Source organism: Dendropsophus ebraccatus, chromosome 10 (genome assembly GCF_027789765.1).
Source record: "Dendropsophus ebraccatus isolate aDenEbr1 chromosome 10, aDenEbr1.pat, whole genome shotgun sequence".
In the NCBI taxonomy this organism is placed as follows: domain Eukaryota; kingdom Metazoa; phylum Chordata; class Amphibia; order Anura; family Hylidae; genus Dendropsophus; species Dendropsophus ebraccatus.
In genome coordinates this window covers 27,856,015-27,869,544 of record NC_091463.1, presented here as the reverse complement: position 1 = coordinate 27,869,544, position 13,530 = coordinate 27,856,015, and the positions used below count along the sequence as shown (strand labels likewise).

General features: G+C 45.0%; 1 protein-coding gene across 3 annotated transcripts in view; it reads right to left on the bottom strand.

Moving 5' to 3' along the window:
- LHX2 (LIM homeobox 2) overlaps positions 1 to 13,530 on the bottom strand; it is a 91,484-nt gene that overhangs the window by 44,765 nt on the left and 33,189 nt on the right. For 2 of the 3 annotated variants that reach the window (XM_069943721.1, XM_069943722.1), the window contains one exon: positions 3,007 to 3,167. The exons of the other annotated variant lie outside the window; for it this stretch is intronic. The gene's annotated coding sequence lies outside the window, so the exon portion shown is untranslated. The remainder of the gene's footprint in view (positions 1 to 3,006; positions 3,168 to 13,530) is intronic. 3 annotated transcript variants of the gene reach the window in all.

Below are 13,530 nucleotides of genomic sequence, written 5' to 3'. Positions count from 1 at the left end.
AACCCCCTCTCTATTAAAGCGACTCTGTACGCACAATCTGACACCCCCCCCCCCCCCCAAACCACTTGTACCTTCGGATAGCTGCTTTTAATCCAAGATCTGTCCTGGGGTCCGCTCAGCAGGTGATGCAGTTATTGTCCTAAAAAACAACTTTTAAAATGGCAGCCCTGTGCCCAACGGCCGGGGCTTAGATTGTGCATGCTTAAGCTGGCACACCCTCTCTGTCCCTCCTCCCCACCCTTTTCATCAATAGGAATGCCCCTAGAACATTTTCTCCTGTCTGATAATTGCACAGGTGCCTTAACGATCCAGCCCATGTTTAGTATTCACACAGCTGATGAATAGGAGACAATCTGCCTGGAGCATTCCTAATGATGAGGAGGGTGGGGAGGAAGGACAGAGAGGTTGTGCCAGCCTAATGCATACACAATCTAGGCCACGGCCGTTGGGCAAAGGTCTGCCAGTTTAAAAGTAGTTTTTTAGGACAATAACTGCATCACCTGCCGAACGGACCACAGGACAGATCATGGATTAAAAGCAGCTATCTGAAGGTATGAAAGGTTTGGGGAAGGGGGGCGGGTCAGATCGTTGGTACAGAGTTGCTTTAACTCCATAACAGGGTATATGAAAATGAGGTTTCTAATATAAAGGGCAGCATGGACACTATCTATAAATTTAAATATATTTATATATAGGTATTAATCAGGATAGTTATTGGTACTCCACGGAATTGGGTAAGGGGTAAAATATTCAATACTCATACAAATGTTTCTATTTATAAAAGCAGCAGTAGGATGAGCATTATTTGGACCGATCTTCAGCGATTATATCCACTCTCTATTCACATCCTAGGAATTTTGTTAGTGAATTTTCTAACATAAGGCAAGCAGGACCCTTCATAAAGACTTGAACCCCCACCTCCTCTAATAATGACTGCTGAGTAACATGGTTGCCCAGACAGGAAATGAAGTTACTTCCGAGTTCCATGCATGGGGTCAGATGAAGGAGGGTGCAGCCTTCACGCTGAGGGTTAAGCAGCTTGACATGACTCATATATATTGCATGTGGTTCAAAAAGTAAATTCTTTCCAAAGCAAAGTATTATATCTTCTATTTGGCTCTGGGCAGAAATTGAACGTTTAATTGTGTTTCTTTTATAATTCCAGTCAATCACGGAACAGGAACAGTTACAGTTCAGTGAATCATGGCTATAGATTTGGTAAAATCATCACATACTGACAACCACAGCAATGTATTTTTTCCTATATAGTTATAGGGAGCACACTATAAAAATGGTGGTCATGGGGTGAGTCACATTCATGGAAAAATTACAGTGTTTACTAGAACGTCTACTCAGAAATGCATATACATTTGTGTGATACCTGGATTATTGGTAAGTAGTCTGTTTTGTTAAAAAAAAAACTGCCTCCGCAAAATACAGGTAACTATAGTCACTTTACATTGTATACTATGTTTGGCATATATGTCTGCAAACACTCCTGATGTATACTTCTAATAGACTTTTATTACACAAAAGTGCATATGTCATTTGGCAGCCTTATGCTGCGTTTACACAGAACCATAATTCACCCGATCAAACGATTAACGATTTCAAAGTAACGGTGTGATTTTTATAACGATCAGCGTTTAGACGGAAAGATATGTTATTTAAAAGAATCGTTAATACGATTGTTTTAAGATCCCTTAAGCCCATCTCCCAATCTCACGATGAACGATTTATTGCTTATCACTTGATCGTTCGCTGTGTTTACATGAGCCGATTATCGCCCAAGTGCAATCGTTATCGCTAAAATTCTAACGATAATTGTTCCGTGTAAACGCACCATTATGTATAGACGTTCAGTTGCATAGATCTAAGGCAGAGATATCATGAGAAATAGACTTTAAGGGCACATTCCCCAGACGCCAGCAAGACCACTTATTACGACTTTCTCTGTATCCACTGAATTTTATTATGAGCAAATACTATGATGAAGCAAAGCCATGTATAAGCTGTTGCAGGATCAAGGCTATCAAAACACAGCTTTCCACTAGATGATGAGCGCAACTCGAGCATGCTCAAGTCTGATCGTTCTGCATTTGAATACTGGTGGCTGAAGAAGTTGGATGCATCCCAAGGGAGACTGGGAAATCATGGATAGAGCCTGTGGACTATGGCTGTATACATGTTTTCCAGGAAGCCTTAGGGCTGCATCCAACTTCTTCAGCCCACGGTATTCAAATGCATAATGATCGGACTGAAGCATGATTGAGTCTCTCTCCTCTCTACTTTCCACCAATTTACAGTCATACAAGTCAAGAACCACTTTTAAGGAACCATCCACTGGATCTGGTGAAGAATGCAAGACCTAGAAGTCCATGTTTTTAGGGAATAGAAATTCACCAACACAGACAGGAAAGGGCTGTCAACAAGATGTCCAATGGGACAAAGAGATAACCTCAATCCAGAAAGCAGCCAGGGAGAAGTCGAGACCCTCTCCTAAGTCAGTCAAATTTAGTAGTCAACATCTCCTCATACGGCGTATCCTCTGCTGAGATGTCGGGACTGAATTAAGGTTTATCATTTTTCCCCACAAAACCACTTGATACTTTTACACTAGAGGAGGACCTATATAGATTTTACAGATTGATTCAAGCTCATTTTGACACCAACGCACCACGAGGCCCACTGATGGCACCTACTAGTATACCCATCTTTTCTATTTCCAATTTGGGACTGAAAGGTAGGGGTCACTACAATCCACCTACCAGCAACAGTGCCGTGGAAATGGGCATATCTTTTACCCAACAGGATTTACAAGATTTTTTAAAGGAAACACATGGTGGATTTCAATATATATAATAAAAACTTTAAAAAAAAACATGCCCTGCAATCCTTAGAGCAAACCCTAACCCTAACTCTACCCCACAACTTGTGATCACCATTGCAGCCATGTTGCATCACCATGTTACAGAAGGGATCATCAATGACAAAACTAGGGCTTACCTAATTAATCCACATCCAGGTATTATATGTTCTCCTGAAGATCCACCAAACACCTTGATCATCATCCAGGATGATGGCTTTTACAAACTCTATATTGTTTTCTTGGGATGTGTGCAGTTTATGTACTTCTATTCAGCATTGAAGGCCTGAATAAGGTGTTTCTGAAAAGTAACCAATTAGGATTAGAATTACATAACTCCCAACCATCCCGGATCCGGCAGGACAGTTGCGATTTTGGGGTGGTGTCCTGCCGTTCTGGGATGGCGCCCAAGTGTCCCACTGTGCCCCCAGTCTGCCCACAGTTCTCCCTGTCCCCCGCACTGGTTGCTGCTGCAGTCAGTAGCTGTCGCAGTGACACTGACAGAGCAGGAGATACTGGCTTCCTGCTTTGTTAATACAGTCGTGGCCAAAGGCGTCATTCTGCCTCCAGCCACAAGAGGCCGCTCTCTCTCCCCCATAGCTTCGGTGCTCAGAGCAGAGAGAGGAGACAACAATGGAGGACAGCTCTACTGTAAGCAAGTGAGGATATGGATTTTTTTTATTACATAGGGGACAGTAGCTCCATGAGGAGGGAGCTGACTACCAGGGGGCTATAGCTACATGGGAAGGGGGGCTGGGGGCTTCCTAACAGGGGGCTATGGCTACATGGGGGGTTTCCTAACAGGGGGCTATGGCTAGATGGGGGGGCTTCCTAACAGGGGGCTATGACTACATGGGGGAGCATCCTAACAGGGGGCTATGGCTACATGGGGGGGCTTCCTAACAGGGGGCTATGGCTACATGGGGGATTTCCCAAGAGGGAGCTTTAGCTATATGGGTGAGCATCCTAACAGGGGGCTATGGCTACATGGGTGGGGGCTTCCTAACAGGGCGCTATGGCTACATGGGGTAGAATCCTAACAGGGGGCTATGGCTACATGGGGGAGCATCCAAACAGGGGGCTATGGCTACAAGGGGGGACTCCTAACAGGGGGCTATGGCTACATTGGGGGGCTTACTACAAATGTCGCTATGTCACATTGCCGTGAATGTCCCTCTTTCCTCCCAGCAAAAGTTGGGAGGTATGGAATTAGGAAAATGGGTTTTGTTTGGAACTTTTAAAGACTATGCTGGCAAAAATTTCTTCATGTGTGGAGAGCAGCTATATCTCCAAACACAGGGAACCAGAATGGGGTCAAATGTTGCCCCTCTATATGCAAATATTTTCATGGATCGCTTGCAGAATAAATTTGTCTACTCTAACCAACTTTTTGAAAAAATTGCAAATTACAGAAACATTGATGACATTTATTGCATATAGAGGAATCCCATCGACTCCCTTCTTCCCTTTCATACTATCCTTAATTCCATCTATCCTGAACTCCAATTCACTTTACACCATGATACTACTCAGATGAATTTACTTGACACATTGATCTCTATAGATAGTAAGGGTATATTAACAGTGGATCTCTATACCAAACCTTCCAACAAAAATAGTCTTCTTTCCCATCCTCCCAGCGTAAAAAAAAAAAAATCATTGCCTCTATCACAATATAGCCTGGTTGATAGAATTGTTACTAATTCTGCGCTATATAATATCCACTTGGAGGAAATGCCCACCCCTTTCTCAGCGATGGGATATCTCCATCACACCCTAACTAGGGTCATGAGATATTTAGGACAAGACAGAACTGAGACAATCAGGGAACGTATACCATTCATGCACAAATATCATTGTTAAAGTCATAAAATTACCTAAATCACGAAAAAGCACTGGCCATTCCTCAGCCGTGCCTTTCTGAAGGTGGAAGCCTTTAAGACTAATCCACTTGTTTGCCATAAAAGGGAAATTTGAGAGTCCATCTAGTAAAGGCAGACTTTGGAAAGCTATCCCAATCTCCCAGACAACAATTTTTAGGACTTTTTTATGCTTACATTGTGTGCAGTGCACTGCAGTAGCCAATGGTAATTTCTTTACCTATGCCCATATAGGAAGAAAAAACTTGGTATTATTGGTTTCTTTACTTGTGACTTTAATTTGGTCATATATCTAATAAAGAGTCCATGTGGCCTTGGCTACACTGGGGAAATTACCCAGCGCATCCGAGACCGCATCTTCAATTACAAATCTACCATATGTTGTGGTTATCTAATGTTGCCAACATCATTTTATTTTCTTGTGACGTCATCGCGCGCCGCCCGCAGGAGACTGAAGACACGCACCGCTCTGCTGGGGAAGAAGCCGGCATAGACAGCATCCTCCTGTGTCCGCCAGCTGTCACAGACACAGGAGGATGCTGTGTGCGCCGGCTCCTTCCTCCTCCAGAGCGGCGCGCATCACAGGGGAGCTGCGGGCCGCGGGCCGCATCGGGAGGTCTCAGGGGCCGGATGTGGCCCGCGGGCCGGAGGTTCCCCACCCCTGGTCTAGAGTATCGCAAGATGCTCGTCTGAGTAACGAGTACCATTGAGTACCCTAATAATCGAACGAGTACCAAGCTCGGACGAGCATGCTCGCTCATCTCTAGTATTTACGGACTATGCACAGAACGTACTGTATGCATGCCTCCTTAGATTCCTTGAGGTCTGTAATATATGACATTCACATTGTATTTAACTGTTTCAGTTTTTTTTACTACCTTTTTAAAAATTACTTTTAAAACACTAAATCACTTTCTTGCTATTTTTTTTTATATTATCTCCGGTTTTCAGGTATTCCTACAAAATATTTCAAAATGAATTTTAATCACTTGCAAATTACAATTATTCATCATGTCAACAAAAAAAAGATGCTTTTAGCACAACACGCATTCTTCTTTATCTTGGGGTTTGTTCATTTCCTTTTTTTTTTTTTATAACTTAGTAGCTGTTATAATTATTGGCTGTTAATTTACACAACACATTTGCAAAAAGCAGACAAACCTTGTTGCACGAAAACAACTAGCCAACAGGCTCAACATGTAGAGAGACTTTCACCTGATTAGTAAATCCGACATAAGCAAAGTGCAATCAGGCAAATCGACAACAAAGACCTAGGAAATGAAGAAGTCTGGGCCATTGTGTACAATGCTATATACTCAAGTACTTCTAGTAACAGTCCATTTACCTAGATTTGTTCCGCCGGTGTCCCAATGCGGTTTGCAGTATCCCCCACTGTCTGTAGCCACCGTTACTTCCGAGACAAGCTTGTGACATCCCATGATAGCCAAATCAGCCAATCACTGACTGAGATGGAATGGCGCAGCAGTCAGTGTTTGGCTGAGCTGGGTGTCACTCCCAAAACAAGCTGATCTCAGAAATAACAGCTGCTACAGACAGCGGGGGACACTGGGGACCGCTTCAGGACACTAGGGGATCGCAGAAAGGCAAGCATAACATGTTTGTTATGTTTTGTTATATGGCAGCAACATGTTAAAAATGTGTCAGATTTCCCCTTTAAATAATCTTAAAGGTTTTTCTAGGACTTTTGATTAATCATCTATCCTCATAATAGACCATCAAAATCTGATTGGTGGGGGGCACCACTGGCATTCAACTGTTTGCCAGAGCCACAGCACCTTGGGTTAAACCCACATGCAGTGATTGTGATATGGTGCTCCCCAATATCTTGGAAGTTATAATTCGAGACAACTGAAATGGAAGTGAAGTGCCAAGGTAGAAATAGAAGGTCTCCCCATTGTCCCAGGAACACCTTACAGTAGGATCCACAATCTATAGTAGAGCTGCACGACCATAAGAATTGCAAGCGAGTGAGACATACAACACTTGGTTTGCTTTCAGTAATTTATGTGCCTCTTGTGAAAATATGTGACTAGCAGCCTATCAGTAACAAGGAAAATACAACCCCTTGTGATTTGTTTCTTCATTTACATCTTGTGAAATAAAGAATTTGCTGTAATTGTTTACCTGTCTGCTTCCCAACATATATTTATATGGTGTTTGAAGTGTAATTGTTAAAACAGAAAAAAAACACCAAAAAAAGTCTAATTTTTTTCTCTCTCTTGATAGATTTTGCATTGCGATTCACAGTACACATAATTTTCTAAACGTTCGGCTTATGCTAATCCTGTTTATTTACACACAGAGCCTCCAGGTTTTTGCTGCGTTTTCAATTAGGTTCAAGCCTTCGCACCTCAATTACAACAATTTCACTTATTCATTTATTCAGAAAAATGCTTCTTTACCTCTAAAGATTTTTGTGGGCTCTGTAATTTACTCTGACACTGTTAAGTGAAAGCAATATTCTCTCACCCTGAAAGAAAAATGAATCTGTTTAACTTGGAACTAATGCCGGTCATACGTAAAAGGGAAGCCAAGAGCTCGAAATGATTTTTATATTTACTCCAAATTGGTCTTTCATAAGGGGAAGGGGGTGGTACTGTAGTGTAGAGATGAACAAAAATGCTCATGTAGTGCCCCTTCTCATGCCGGATTCTAAGACTGGATATGGAGAGACACTACTGTATACTCAGTGATGGAGTTGTTGGTGCAACTGTAGGACACCCAGTAAGTTTTGTGCATGGCTCATTTTAATTAGAATAGGAGCCATGCATCAAAGATCTCCTTTATGGCTTCATGGCAGTTGGGCCCCCTCTCCTATAAGGACAGTGGCATCTAGGCGGGACTTCATGGGTTGAGGATCATTAGATTAAACTGCAGACATATGTTGCATGTCCCTTTAAGATTGCTGCCTTCTAACTATGGGGGAGAGTTATTAAAATTGAGTCCTTAGTGTACGCCAGGGAGAAGGCGCAGATTCTCGCCTTCTCCCTGGCGTATGCCAGCCGTAACCCCCGCTCACTTGATGAGCATGCAGGGGAGTGTGGCAAGGCAGAGAGGAGATGTGGCCTCCTCCAACGCCTGATTTATTGAAGTTTATACCTAGGAACAGGCGTAAACCAAGCAAAAATCTACACCTGCTTCACAAGAATTCCTGTGCCAGGCGTAGGGCTGGTTGGCTGTATTAAGAGGCATATGCCTCTTAGTAAATCTATAAGAGGTGTATAATTCGGGGTGTTGCCCCTCATTAGTAGGGCATTAGTGGAGCAGGATTCTGGCTAAGTGGGAGCAATGCCTAGTAAAGCCATAAGAGAAACAGATCGCTAATCTCAGGGAGACCAGCCAAACGATAATACTGCCAGCTGCTGGTTAAGGCACTCAATGCAGTGAAATCCTAGGTGCTTTGCTCCCTGGGAAACATGAATATGCAAAAGAAGGACCCAGCCAAGGGGTGGATCCTGTAGGGAAACCACCAAAACCACCATATTAAGTGGCCCTATAAGTCAATGTAATGACAAGGGAAAAACAAAGGCCAGGTATCCATCCACAGACAGCTGTTTCGGGGTGTTGCCCCTCATCAGTGTGGAGCAGGATTCTGGCTAGGTGGGAGCAATGCCTGGTAGAGCCATAAGAGAAACAGATCACTGATCTTATCCAGACCAGCCAAACTATAACCCTGCTGGCTGCCACATTGACTTATAGGGCCACTTAATATGGTGGTTTCCCTACAGGAGCCACCCCTTGGTTGGGTACTTCCCAGAGGGATTTCTGGCTAGTATTTTGCATACTCTACTCTACTCTAAATCTGTTCAGAAAAGGGGGGGGGGGTTCATTTAAGACTGGTGTACTTGATAAATGTCCCCCCTATATATTCTATTTTTAAGTCCTGTCCGACTCGGCAAATGATATTATAACACAATTTATTAAGACTGTGTAAACTAATAAAACTAGTAATTATGTGTTTGGATTGTATAAGCAGATTTCCAAATCTCCTGTTGTTGCAGTTTAACATCTGAGTTTGTACGGTGTTTGTAATCCCTGTATCACTTTCATAGCTGTGTTTAGGGAACCCACTGCTCCTCGGTGAACCTTGCAATGTATTCTTATAGGCACTATCTATTCACTCCAATAAACGCATCGATTCGCTTCTTTTCGGAGTGAATTAAGAAAGTGAATTCTGCTGCAAACATAACTTTCAGCGACTCTGTTTGCTGTCATGTGATCCAGATCCGGATTGGAACAGAAAAGATAGCCAGCTCACAAACAATGGGATACTGAGACAGAAAATGTGGTATATTATGATAAAACATTTTTATATGATTACAGGTCTTGCATCCCAAATTACAATGAATGGATCTCTTAGGGTAGCTTTACACAGAGTAGAATCGCAGCGGATTTCATGCTGCGAGTTCGCAGCAAAATCCGAGCGATTCCCAGTACTGTAATTTTGTATGTAAAACCTAATCCCCCCTTAACTCCCCATGGCCCGATGTATACTTTACCTTTTCGTGCTTGCTTCTGTGGCCCCCAGCTCCCTGCTGTCCCGCTCAGCCAATCAGTGCGCTGTCCCGCCGTAGCCACTGATTTGCTGAGCAGGGAGCCAGGAGCCACAGAAGCAGGCCAGAGCACGGACGGTATTCACCTGTCTGCAGAGGGTTAAAGCGGCACTATCAGCAGGTTCAGCCCAATGAACCTGCTGATATGCTGCAGAAGATCTTTACCTGATGAGAGCAGGGCTGGTACGGAATCCTGTCTTCTCCCCTGCATTCTTACAATAGCCCCTAATTGCCCCTATGCTAATGCGGGGCTTAGGAGCATTTGGGGTGTCACCCTAAGCCCTGAGCACCAGCTTGGCCCGCCCAGTCCACACCCTCCCATGCCGCTCACTATGCATATATAAATATGCATAGTAAGCAACCCCTCAGCCCGCCCAGCATGCCCCCTCTCGTGCCGTATAGTGATTGGCACGGGAGGGGGTGGGATAGGCAGCACGGGAGGGTTGCTCTAGGCGATCCGAGGCGGTTGCTCTGGCCCGCCCACTATGCATATTCATATATGCATAGTGAGCGGCATGGGAGGGGGCATCACGGGAGGGGGCAGACTGGGTAGGCCAAGTTGGTGCTCAGGGCTTGGGGTGATGCCCCAAATGCTCCTAAGCCCCGTATAAGCATAGGGGCAATTAGGGGCTATAGTAAGAATGCGGGGAAGAAGAGAGGGATTCATTACCAGCCCTGCTCTCATCAGGTAAAGATCTTCTGTGGCATATCATTGGGCTGAACCTGCTAATAGTGCCGCTTTAGGGCGACAGAGTTTACAAGAAAAATCCGCTGTGAGTATGTAAACCCATAAAAACTAATAGGGAACTACTGGGAATCACAGTGGATTTTGCTGCCCAACTCACAGAAATCCGCTGTGACTCCGGTACGTGTGAACCTACCCATAGAGAGGAGGTCCCTCTCTAGAGATCCCTCTATGAGCCAGAGAACTACAAATCAAGAGTGACTACCATACTGTCAGACTCAAGTGGCCCATGCATGATATGGACAACCATTCATTGGCATGTAGTGCTATATTTCTACTGCCCATGGCTATAAAAGCAAGCAAGGGTTAGAGAAGATGGCAACCAGTTGATAGCTGTGCCGGCTTCAATTTTAAGGAAAACTGCCTTTCTGAGACAACCTCTTCACACTGCTTCAAGCTGCCATTATTACAGGAAACATTTCCCATCATACCAGAAAAAATTCCAAAAGTGGTCTAAATGAGCCGCTGCCTGCCAAATTTTAAGTGAAACAATAACACAACAATCCCACATCCTTTTGTGGCTCCGTAATTCTCGTTCTGCAAAATAAGAATTGTTATATCCTCATGAAATGGCAGGCGCTAAACTCAAGCAATGCCTTCTCAAGATGCTATTGGATTTCATCCCATCCCCTTCACCAGTCGTGATGCCTCATGAAATGCAGGCGCTCAAGGATGAAATGCAACAGAAGATTCCTTCACTATAACTTCTACAGTCAAATATCTGTTAAGTCCCAACGAATTGTCTTCTACTCTCTGCTTAAAGGAAAAGGGATTGCTGTTTTTTTTCCAATAATATATATATATATATATATATATATATATATATATATATATGATTAATATTCAATATAGTTAAAAAAGGAAGCCTTATGACAGACGTCCCTTAGCAATGAGCAAATAAAATGAGCATATATGCAGCTGCGCACAGTGTAGCAGAGCATAACTGTCATCAGTGAGCATAACCGGCAATCACTGCTCCCTCTGCTATAGGTTGCTATGTGGCACTACTGTCGCAGGCTGCTCCCCTAAGTCTAATGTCTATTTTAATGCTAATATTCTTCAGGGGAGATTCAGTATTTCTGGTGCTGCATAAAGCAGCACTAGCAATATGTAATGGCCCCATTTATACGTCAGTGTAAGTTTTTCCTGTCAGGAGATCCTGATCAGGAGGTCTTTTAAGGCTTCAGGAAACATTCAGGATTTCCTAACAATAATCAGTTTTTATGTTCAGGAAACCATTAGTAGTGTCTTCATGATTTCCTGATGCGCATCAGGAAAGTACCAGGAAATCATCAGGGTTTCCTGAGCTCCCATAGACTTCTATGGGGGCACCTGTTCAGGAAATCCTGATGAAAATAGGACAGGTTCTATAATTTCCTGACCTGTTTTCCTGAACGGACACCCTGTCAGTCAGTCAGGCTGTCAGTGTTCAATGCAACCCTATGGGCAGTGGCGTAGCTATAGGGGTCGCCATGGCGACCGGGCCCCTACGCTAGGGGGGCCCGCACGGCCCCCCTTGCCACTTCCTCCTGTGCTCCTCCAATCCGGGGGGGCCGGACCTCTTTCAGTTCAGTGAGCTTCCGGGATTCCGGCCCTGGCCGGAAGCTCACTGATGCAGGACCGCGGCGCCGGGACTTCTCCGCCTCCTCGGCAGCTGACATGTGACGTCATCACGTCACATGTCAGCCGCCGTGCAGTAGAGAGGGAAAATCCGGGGGCCGCAGTCCTGCATCAGTGAGCTTCTGGACAGGGCCGGAATCCCGGAAGCTCACTGAACTGAAGAGAAGCTGCCAGGCCTGAGAGAGATCAAGGATCCAGGTGAGGTGAGTTTATTTTGTTTGTTTTTTTCTTTCATTTTTTACATAAATGTTGCGATGTGGGGGCTGCACAGCGGGTCTATACAGGGGGGGCTGCACAAGGGGTCTATACAGGGGGGGGCTGCAAAAGGGGTCTATACAGGGGGGGGCTGCACAAGGGGTCTATACAGGGGGGGGCTGCACAAGGGGTCTATACTGGGGGGGGCTACACAAGGGGTCTATACTGGGGGGCTGCACAAGGGGTCTATACTGGGGGGGCTGCACAAGGGGTCTATACTGGGGGGGGCTGCACAAGGGGTCTATACTGGGGGGGGCTGCACAAGGGGTCTATACTGGGGGGGGCTGCACAAGGGGTCTATACTGGGGGGGCTGCACAAGGGGTCTATACTGGGGGGGCTGCACAAGGGGTCTATACTGGGGGGGCTGCACAAGGGGTCTATACTGGGGGGGGCTGCACAAGGGGTCTATACTTGGGGGGCTGCACAAGGGGTCTATACTGGGGGGGCTGCACAAGGGGTCTATACTGGGGGGGGGCTGCACAAGGGGTCTATACTGGGGGGGCTGCACAAGGGGTCTATACTGGGGGGGCTGCACAAGGGGTCTATACTGGGGGGGGCTGCACAAGGGGTCTATATTAGGGGGGGGGCTGCACAAGGGGTCTATACTGGGGGGGCTGCACAAGGGGTCTATACTGGGGGGGCTGCACAAGGGGTCTATACTGGGGGGGCTGCACAAGGGGTCTATACTATGAGGGGGGGCTGCACAAGGGGTCTATACTATTGGAGGGGGCTACACAGGGGGTCTATACTATGAGAGGGTTACACAGGGGGTCTGTACTGTGGGGGATCTACACAGGGGGTCTATACTATGGGGGGGCTACACAGGGGGTCTATATCTACATTATCTGTACTCAGAGATATCACTGTGTTATCTGTTCTGTTACATAGGACTGCAGGTGACATCTACTACATTATCTGTACTCAGAGATATCACTGTGTTGTCTGTGGCGTTACATAGGACTGCAGGTGACTACTACATTATCTGTACTCAGAGATATCACTTTGTTATCTGTGGTGTTACATAGGACTGCAGGTGACATCTACATTATCTGTACTCAGAGATATCACTGTTATCTGTGCTGTTACATAGGACTGCAGGTGACTACTACATTATCTGTACTCAGAGACATCACTGTGTTATGTGGTGTTACATAGGTCTGCAGGTGACTACTACATTATCTGTACTCAGAGATACCACTGTGTTATCTGTGGTGTTACATAGGACTGCAGGTGACATCTACTACATTATCTGTACTCAGAGATATCACTGTGTTATCTGTGGTGTTACATAGGACTGCAGGTGACTATTACATTATCTGTGCTCAGAGATATCACTGTGTTATGTGGTGTTACATAGTTCTGCAGGTGACTACTACATTATCTGTACTCAGAGATATCACTGTGTTATCTGTGGTGTTACATAGGACTGCAGGTGACTATTACATTATCTGTACTCAGATATTACTGTGTTATCTGTGGTGTTACATAGGACTGCAGGTGACTACTACATTATCTGTACTCAGAGGGATATCACTGTTATCTGTGGTGTTACATAGGACTGCAGGTGATATCAGGTGACTTGTCCAGGT